This window comes from Cynoglossus semilaevis, chromosome 3 (genome assembly GCF_000523025.1).
Source record: "Cynoglossus semilaevis isolate Cse_v1.0 chromosome 3, Cse_v1.0, whole genome shotgun sequence".
NCBI lineage: Eukaryota > Metazoa > Chordata > Actinopteri > Pleuronectiformes > Cynoglossidae > Cynoglossus > Cynoglossus semilaevis.
Genome location: NC_024309.1, coordinates 3,624,029 through 3,632,983, shown reverse-complemented (window position 1 = coordinate 3,632,983; position 8,955 = coordinate 3,624,029). Strand labels below are relative to the sequence as shown.

The 8,955-nt window shown below is 39.9% G+C and overlaps 1 long non-coding RNA gene across 1 annotated transcript in view; it reads left to right on the top strand.

Annotated features, from left to right (window-relative positions):
- Window positions 1-7,624, top strand: part of LOC112486863 (uncharacterized) — a 35,568-nt gene extending 27,944 nt beyond the window's left edge. Inside the window, exon 3 of the long non-coding RNA XR_003049423.1 lies at window positions 3,909-7,624. This is a non-coding gene — a long non-coding RNA (uncharacterized LOC112486863). The remainder of the gene's footprint in view (window positions 1-3,908) is intronic.
- The last annotated feature ends 1,331 nt before the right edge of the window (window positions 7,625-8,955 follow it).

Genomic DNA, 8,955 nt, shown 5'->3' with positions numbered 1-8,955 from the left:
ACTTGTATAAAAGACTAAGAATAAACTTCAAACAATCAACTAACCAGAACTTTTGTAGAAAAGTCATTTCAGTGGTGAACAATGGACACAGGGTGTGACCTATGTCTACAGCATCTCTGTTTTCAACTGATGCTCTATTAGTTTAATCTGTGAAATCTATAAAAATAAAAGTAAAAACTCGTACAAAGACATCAAAACTGTCAGACTTGAGGCGTCGTTAGTACCAAAGCAGCTGGAACAGACTGTCTCGCAGTCTACAGTAAGTCTTTAAAGCCAAGGAGAGTATGCAATGAATATGAAAAAAAAACTGTAATCCATGGTGTCTGATTTCAGCTCCAGGGCAGGGGGTCGGGGCCAGCCACGCTGTCAGGAGCTACTATATTTAAGAATTACTGCTCACTATTTGTCGACTTGTTTGGGCAGTGCACAAACACTCGTGGCATATGTACCTCCTGAGCCCCACCTCTTTCCTCCACATCCACAGCTGCAGCAGCCACCACCCCCGATCGTTTTGATCTAATTTCCTTTTTTCCCCTTCTTCCTTTGCCTTTCCTGATGAAATTGATTTCTGCTTGTTTGGTTTGGCAGTAATAAGATCAACAGTAGGATCATGTTTCAATGGCATACTACCTTGAACCCCAGGCAAATGATTTGTCCAAACTTAATAATGGAAATACTTAGGATGTACTGGGAGATGTAAACAGTAGTTGTAATAAAATAGTGCCGCGAGGTAAGGGCTCCTTTAAGTTGCAAAGCCTTTCCACTTACTGTATGCCGGCCGTACACACCTCAGGCACTCCCAAAACACTACAAATAAAAATGTATCCCACTCAGGCTGTCGAAAAGTCACCCGATAAAAGCCTTTTAATTGGAGTGCGGTCTGTGGCGTGACACGTCTGGCCCACGTTTGACCAGCGGTGACAAAAGCATCAACAGAGAAAACCATTAATGCTTCACTGCACATGCTATTCATTTAGGTTCGGTCACATACACATGCAGATGTTCTCAGCATATACTTTTGTTATACCTGTTTCTACTTTGCTAAGGGCGATGACCACAAAAATGCTACACCACTAATGTGGAAAACAATATTTCTCTAGTTTGCCTCCATTGTTTACAAGCCCAGCACATGTTTTTCTCTGATTAGAGAATCGTAGTTTACAACTCACGGTTTGCAGAAAAGCCACATTTTCTCTTTGTAAACTTTAAAAAGCTATATAAATGATTATGCTGCAAGCATTGTCAGTTTTAGTGTAAACCGAGGGGAACCGTTCCTCTTTTCTCTCAGCACAAATGCTGATCAATAAGTCAATCAATTCCCACATTTCCAATTTTGGGATTTTTCTAAAATTAGGTTTCTATACTATCATATGTGTATAGATTTCTTCCTAATACGTTTAAGCCCTTTGTTTACAGGCCATCCCCTCACACCTTGTATGCATTGGCCCACTTACATTCCTCAAAGTGAATTAGATTAGTTTCACTCCATGGAGGATGGCAAGGTTACTCCTGGTCTTCTGCCCTGACCTGAAAATGTATCCATTCAGGAAATGCTTTACATCCTCTCTCCCTCTTTTCCCACAGATTTATGCTCCGTCTTTCCAACAAAAAACAAAAACAAATATAGTTTCTTTAATAAATAGTTCTTCAAACAGCGTGTCCAGGTGGATCTATTTATTCTTAACAGTCAAATTGCCTGTATTTTTAAATTTGTTTGCTGTGGCTTGATGGTGTAGCAGAACACATACTAAAAATATTTTAAATATTGGTATTTTTTCTTCTTCGTGTCAGTCTTCAAATCTGTGCTTCACAACTCTATATAGTGTGGGCAGAAAGGCAGAGTTCAGGGCCCATAACAGCTCCATAGCTGCTCTTTGTGACTGTGTTGACCCAAAATTTATACATGCAAACATATTTGGGTCAGTGGCCTACTGTCAGGATCAGCCTGACTACTCACACCTGCCTCCGGAGGTTTACTTCCTCTAGCTGCTAGCAATCCAGCTGGGAGAGAGACATATCTTATAGATAGGGAGAGAGAGCTATTCAGGAACAGCTAGCTGACAATGCAGCTGATTGCCAGAGAGGTTGATTGCCTCATCAGCCTCATCAATCACACCTGTTGGCCTGGATATATATATACCCACCACGCACACACACCTCTCCCACAGTGTCTTTGTTGCTCAACTTGCTGTTTGTGTTTTAATTGTGTGCCTTCTATTTTGATGCCTTTTATTTTATTTTTTTGTCTTTGTTGTTTTGTTCCTATGTTTGTGTTTTCTCTTTCTTTTATTTTTGGTGAAAAGCTGAAGTTGATAGTTTAGTTTTGTGCTGCATTTGAATCTTTCCTGCTGTGATTCTGTGACATATCCAACTAAAGTAGAATATTCTCACTGGCCACTCAAGAATATTGCAGCCAAAGCAAAAAGGAAATAATTTATATTTAGGGAACTGAATCAAAATGCTCAAGTTTATATTAAATGCGTTGTTTAAATCGCTGTTTTTAAAGCAGTTTGCTGAAATACAATAAATAGTGAGGCCATGTTCTGTGATTTTTGGTCTGGTTCAGAGCAGTCACAGCTTGGGGGAATGAAGCTGTCTTGTTGTAGCATTGCCTGCAAAACACACAGAATTACAAATGTGAACAAACCAAGTGTGAATTCAAACAGTTCTGACTATGAAAGTTTCCCTGAGAATATTAACACATTTTGTTTAATTTATCAAAGGTGGAGGCATTTGATAGCAACAGCATCATCTGTTTTTTCACCTTAAATCAAATCCATTTGTGCTAATTAGTTGAACAAAATACTCTCAATACTACTGCCCTCAGAAATATTACTGAAAGAAAGTTATTTTTTAGTAAATATTTACCATTCTGCCCTCAGAAATATTACTGAAAGAAAGTATGAAAGGTGGATTGGTCTGTGATTGGTCACATTTCTGCCTGTTTTCAGGTAACTCAGGTAATGCGGACCAATTATCAAACAATGTGAATGTGAGTTTGTTTGTTTTTCAACACCTTGATCAGCAGCAAGTGATGGAAACACTAAAAGTTGGTGGAAATAAACAGCGGGGCCTGTGTCAGTGTGGGGGCGGGCTTGTAAAACACCTGTTTGCAGTATGTGGGCCTGAAAGCTGGAGCTGTTAATAGCTTGCCATAAATCGCTCACTCCATTGTTCTGTCACCAGGTTGTAGGCCTGCATTTCTCTGTGGGATTCATGAGGCAAAAACTCTGTTGAAAAGTATGACCTCCCCAACCTTCCTATCACCACTTCACAAACTCTGACACATGCACACACTCGTGTCGTACAAATGCAAATCTGCTGTTTTCCGCTCCAGATCATCTGCAGATCAACTGTAATTTGGTTCTTGTTATGTAATAAGCCCAAAAGTGAGCAGGGAGGAAATGAATCATAGCATTTTTCAAATGTTTTAACCATTCTATTTATGTTAGTTTTGTGAATGTTTTCAGGAAAATAGCCAACTGTTAGTCTAAGACTGGGCTAAAAACTAAAGTCCAAAAAAAATGAAATAAATACATTTAACAAATGTAATAATCCCTCCTTGTTAAAAATAAACGCTGCACATGCATTTAATTAATTGTGTACAGTTTTACTATAACTGCTAGAGTTCTGATGTGAGAACTAATGTTTTCACTGTTGACAAGGAGACAGTTAATTTTTAATAGCTACTGTTGACTCGTGAGGTTATGGGAAAATCCTCCAGAGAGGTGTTCCTTTACTAATTAGGCTTTTGACAACAAACACAAGCTGTTTGGTGGAAAGAAGTCATTGATGGTGTGTGAATCTACAGGAGAACCACAACTGTGTGTGTGTGTGTGTGTGTGTGTGTGTGTGTTATCACCTGGACACCCTCAGTAAATCCCCCATCTCTTTTATTTCTAAAATAGACCTGTGTACGTCTGAGGAGTCTCACTGATGCACCACAAACAAAGGAGGAGGCAGTGAAAATTGCAAGGAGGGGCTCAAAAAGAGCAGTCGCTCCAGACAAGCCTGGACGAGAAAGAAGGGAGACCTCTGGCCTTTCACGGCTCGGCCCTCGGAGTCTCCTCAGATGATGGGGGTCAACTCAGTCTAACTAGCAGCACAAAAACAACGGGAGGAGCAGAGGGAGGAGAGCTGAACACCTGAGATCAGATCTGCTAGTCATTTTGCCTCGAGTAAGAGGTCGTCGGTGTTATTATTCTTTTTGCCTTTCAAGGGCCAAGCCTTCATTGTGTAGGACAAACATCAAGGGGTTAAAGGAAAAAGGAGAAAGTGACACACTGGATCTCTCATCTGTGATCTTCACAAACATCTTTTTTATATTATGAAGAAGCGGAAAAACTGGAGATCATTGTTTAAAATAATTCCGTCATTATCGTATATTTTTAGTCTTTTTTTCATCAAATGGTGGTTTTATTATGAATGACGCAGCGTTTGAACTGCAAACTGAGTGAGAATGTACAGGTTCTTTTAAAAAGAAGAATGCTGAGTATGTACTAATGGAGTTTGTTCCCATTTTAAAGCTTAGATGGGAGAAAAAAAGGCCCTCACTAGCTTTTCTACATTCTCTGTCTAGTTTATGTTGGGAGGCTATAATAAAAAGCCACCATGTGCCAATTGAGCGCCTACAATTAGCAGATTAGAGTGATAAAGAGGTTGCATGGCTGCGAGGCACGGGGCCGCCTCCCCAGGCCCTCAGGGCTCCACGATGGGCAGGAGCAGGAGGAGGTGGAGGATGGTGTGGGCTGAACCACTGATGAAGGGCCCAGATAATCTCTTCCTCCCTCCCCGTCTCCCTCTCACTCCTCACTCCCCTCTCACTTCTCCTCCCTTCTCCACACCCGACCCAATCCCTCACACTCTGTGCCCTGGAGCACCTTTTGCAAATACCTGCTCAATATTCTAGTTGGGGGTGCAACAGTGGTGTTGGTGGGACATGTGGCGTGTCTGCAGACGGGAGATACAACGCACAAAAAAGCCGCTTGAAACAAAAAGCAGAACATCTGCTAAAGCGATTGCAGGGTAAATATGTTTGACAATTATTGTTTACAGTGACAGTGGTAACAGTTTCAACGCCCAAATCAAAACCCCACCATTTCTCGATTTGCAGTGAAACAGATGGGCCTACAGCGATCCATTAGCAACCTGTCAAAAGCATCATTCTCAACTTACTTTTATGCCTGTGCTGGTTTTTTATTTTTATTTTTTGGCAGTGTGACAGTAGAGACGTACAATTTGGGCACAAAAAAATGTTATTGTTTGCTTAAAAAATCTGTTACACACTTTTGGTATTATAATCATTATTATTATTAGTTAAATACATTGATTTCTTTTTTTTATTTACCCTTAGGCCATCAGGCTGCTTTTTTTTTTACACAGGATGCAGCACAAAGTAATGTACACAATATAACAAATTTTAAAAATCCAAATGTTTGGCTCATCAGTCTCACTCCAGGCCCAAATGGATAATTTGGCCAATGTGTTTAATTTTGCTTGATTTTTAGTCAATGTTTGCATCTAGTTTGAGCCACAAATCTAACTTGATGTTTAAGTATTGCACAACTACACAATGAAAGGCATGTAAAACAATCCTTTTTCACACCCAGGTTTTGCTAACACCTAATGATGAAGAAGTTGGTCCAATTAATTATGCACTGTAGGTGTTCCTTAAAATAGTTGTTTCACTGGACTCGTGATCCTAAAATAACCACCAAGGCGTTGACCAGAGAGCAGCAGAAGCGACAGCTAGCAGCAGTCGTGTTTGTGCTCACTCTTGAATCAGACTGTGTCTAATCTGCACTCGAATAAAACAGTCGTAATAAGGAACAGTGTGAGTCGCAGTTGTAAAACAATTAAAAGGCACAGCAGTGTTTTTGGTATAAAATTTTCAGTATTATTGCTCACTGCTAGCTCACAGCCTTCCTACGGTTTCATCTGGAAGTAGCAGAAGCAGCATTGTAGGCCTCGTGTTACCTACAGAGTCCATTCACAAATCTGATGATTTGTCCCTAAACTCTGCCTTTTGTTTTTGTCTTTTGTCTTTTTTTTTCCAAAGTTAAATATAGTAGGAGTTGAAAGTTTAATTCCTTGCTGTAAGCTAATTTGCTAACAGCTAACATAACTGCCTGAAAGGGCCTGGTATTTAACAGACTAAAAGGAGAAATATTTCCACCAATAGCAAACAAGGACAAACTCTTATAAATAAATCAATTCTCCACCTGTGTGTTTTTAGCACTAGGGCGGTGTATGATGTAAATGGTGTGTGTGACTGTCAACGTTGGCCCGTCACAACAGTGCATCTGCAATGAGGCAAAGGCGTTATCTACTGCTACCCCTGTCACCACTCCTCCCCTGCACTGTACGGCTCTAAATACGCTCAATCAAATAATGTGTTAGGAATAATTAACCTCGGAGCTCCCACTGCTTCTAATTGGCACCTATTAGAGGGCTGTATGATTCCTTGGTAAACACTGAGAGGAGAGAGCAAATGGCAGCAGTGGTGGGCCTAGGTTTGATTGGTAAGCAAAGTGCGGGAGCGATGCATACCGGGGGTAACCAACATTTAATTATCAATGAGGTTTTCGCAACACTTTAGAAAGGCCCCGGGCATCGTTTCCTTCAGTAGTAGTAATGGGCTCTTTTTAATGGAACTTGTGTTAAACATGGTGCTGCCACTGCAAAGCTTTGGCGTTCAGCCCCAGTCGTGGCTGCTTTAATTTAGGTGACGACTCAAAGAAGATGGAGCTCAATTGGGGGGCACGCACTTTGCAAGGGTGCACCACCAAAAGCCACGGGAGGAGATGAAGAAGATGCTCGTACTGACTTCACATAGGCTGCATTTACATTCCCTCATTTGCATCCTCGCAAAGCAAAGGTCTAGGGTTCAGGAACTTGATTCATTCATGTTTAATGCAAGGCATTGGGAGGAAAAGAAATACAAATGTTACTTTGTAAGAAGGGAAAATGTACTCTGATTTACATACATAGGATTTATACAATAACATGGATTATTGTAATTGTAAACGTCCTTTGAGCAAAAAGCTTAGAGACCTTTTATGTTTGTGGTTATCCAAATAGAACTATTAGGCACAGAATAAAATTCAGAGACACTGGAGTTGTCACTTTGACAGTGAGAGTTGTTGAAGAGCTGAAACACTATAAACTTGGATTCCACTCTTACAGTAACCATCACAGGACCAACGCCAGGCCAGTGGCGGTCAGGGCAGAGCCGAGCTTAGGTGACCCATTTTTTCGGGGTTGTTCCTAAAAGCAGACAGCTGGGAGTCACAGGGTGACCCTCCATCATCACCAACACTGTAATGTGGTGTAGCACGTGCCAATCAAGGCCAACGAGATGACAAGTTCATCATGACATGGCCGATGTCCTCTCCCCTCTTCACTGCCTAGACATCTCAAACACAAGAAAACATGCCATCCATTATGGCATTTTAGTGTCAGCTGACATGTTTACTTTGGCCAGAACCTTGAAACTGACAGAGGGACAACAAAGTTTACAGAGAGAGGGGTGTATTTCAGCCGGTCTTGTAAACAAAATGTTTTTGGAGAGGCAAATTTGTGGAAAGACGCAAGAGGCCCCGGCTCATCACTTTGTGCTCACCTTTGCGAACAAAATGTCTGTCACAAAAAAAAATATTTAGCATTTATTTAGGATCACTTATGCAGCAGCATTAGCATTTATTTAGGATCACTTATGCAGCTGATCTGGTTGTTTAATATAATAGTTTTTGTCAGCAAAAATATTACAAAACTGTAGCTTCAAAGGCATAGAGTAAGTTTGACTGGCCTGCTTGCAGTCCAGATCTCTTCTATTCAAAATGTCTGTTGCATTGTGTCGGAATTTCCACATTTTCTTCATTTGAAAAAGTTGTTTATTTTGCACATTATTTTAGAATTCAAATTATATTATTTTTGATTATTTTATTAAGTGAGACAACTTTTTTGGAAATGTGTTCTGCTCGTTCCCAAAGTTCTAACATAAAGATGTATTTAAATGTATTCTTGGTATTTAAAAAAACATTAATGTAAATTCACAAATTTGAACATTTTAAACATATATGCAGAAAATCTGAATGTTCACACTATTCCCCACTATTTTGGAAAGTGGTCATTTCCATTCTCCAACTACATGGAGGAAATCCTTTTCCTGGACACTTACATTGAGGCATACTGTTGCCGGAGAGAGAGAGAGCGAGTACTACGAAGTACTAAGTGAAGGATGAAGTGAGGAAGAGAGCAGCACATCTGACACTCCACTGGCATGAAAGTGAGCCCCTCAAGCTAACAAATTCAGAGAGAAAATTACAGTTTTGCGCATTTGTGTCAATATGCATGTCAAAAGGTAATTGGTAAATTGTTCTGCAACGTCAAGTCCTGTTGGCAATGTTTAGCCTGTGGTGAGATCAAAACCATTTCTTCACAGGCACTGAGAGGCCAGACCAAGCACTCTAACTCACCCAACCACACAGGTCTCTCCTTTAAGCTAATAATGTGGCTGTTTATCATAAAGTGAATGTGTTACAGAATCCACTGAAAATAAGCGAAAAACACTGTGTGGTACTTTGCACTGTAATAAAACCAATTCAATTACTGTGTAAATAATTTTAAATAAATTAACCAGAGTGCTCAAAAATATAAGACAAATTATAGAAGGAAAGAGTTGGGTGATTTTTTTTTTTTTTAGCTTCCACAAATATGTTCTAGTTCTTATCTGTAGTATAAATCAATTCAGCATATTATTATAGTTTTTGTGTATGTTTTTTAAAATACAATGAAAACAGAATGATTTTATGAATACAAAACAGAAGCAGATAACAAATGCATGTGGTGTTTTTTTTTTTTTTTACTTTTTACTTGATGTAAAATCTACTACCATTTGTAACTTTTTCTGTAAAACATAGGCCAGACCGCCTGGAGGTGCTGTCTAAGGATTCC